The sequence below is a fragment of the Malurus melanocephalus genome, unplaced genomic scaffold (genome assembly GCF_030028575.1).
Source record: "Malurus melanocephalus ecotype Western Australia unplaced genomic scaffold, MMel_1.1 scaffold_1305, whole genome shotgun sequence".
NCBI classification, from domain to species: domain Eukaryota; kingdom Metazoa; phylum Chordata; class Aves; order Passeriformes; family Maluridae; genus Malurus; species Malurus melanocephalus.
Window position 1 is genome coordinate 17278 of NW_026624537.1, and position 1108 is coordinate 18385.

The following is a 1108-nucleotide window of genomic DNA, read 5'->3' on the forward strand; positions in this document are numbered from 1 at the left end:
GGGAAGGAGCTGGGATGGAGCTGGGAAGGAGCTGGGATGGAGCTGGGGATGGAGCTGGGGATGGAGCTGGGGATGGAGCTGGGAAGGAGCTGGGATGGAGCTGGGGATGGAGCTGGGGATGGAGCTGGGATGGAGCTGGGATGGAGCTGGAAGGGACCTTAAATATTCCCGAATTCCAGCCCATCCATGGGCAGGAACATCTTCTGCTATCCCAGGGTGCTCCAGCCTGGCCTTGGGCACTCAAAGGGATCCAGGAATTCTCTGGGAATTCCATCCCAGGCAGGAATTCCCAATTCCCCAGATCCCACCCCAATCTCCCCTTTTCCACTCTGATCCATTCCCTGTGTCCTGTCCCTGCAGCCCTTGGCCCCAGTCCCTCTCCAGCTCTCCTGGAACCCCTGGAATGTTCTGGAAGCTCTCCCTGGATCCTTCCCTGCTCCAGAGGAACATTCCCAGTTTTCTCAGTCTGGCTCCAGCCCTTGGACAATTCCATGAACACATTCCCATCCCGGATAACGCCGCCATTCCCGCTCCAGATCCCTTTCCACACCATTCCATGCTCTTCGTGGCTGCCCCGATCCTCGAACAATTCCTTTCCCAAAGTTTTTTCCGATCCCACTGGGAATGCCCAGCGCCCCACCCCAAGTGCCACTTTGGAGGGTGGCAGAGCCAATCTGGGAATTCCCAAAATTGTCTCCAGGAATTCTCTCCTGAAATTCTCTCCTAGAATTCTCTCCCAGAAGAATTCTCTCCCGGAATTCATTCCCAGAATTCTTTCCCAGAATTCTCTCCCAAAATTCTCTCTTGGAATTCTTTCCCAGAATTCTCTCCTCAAATTCTCTCTTGGAATTCTCTCCGAGAATTCTCTCCTGAAATTCTTTACCAGAATTCTCTCCTGGAATTCTTTTCCAGAATTCTCTCCTGAAATTCTTTCCTGAAATTCTCTCCTGAAATTTTTTCCTGGAATTCTCTCTTGGAATTCTCTCCTGATATTCTTTCCTGGAATCCTCTCCCAGAATTCTCCAGCCCCACCTTCCACTCGGAGTAGGACCCCGCACCCCTCCGAGCCGGAATTCCACGGAACATTCCCAACTCCCAGAGCCGGAGC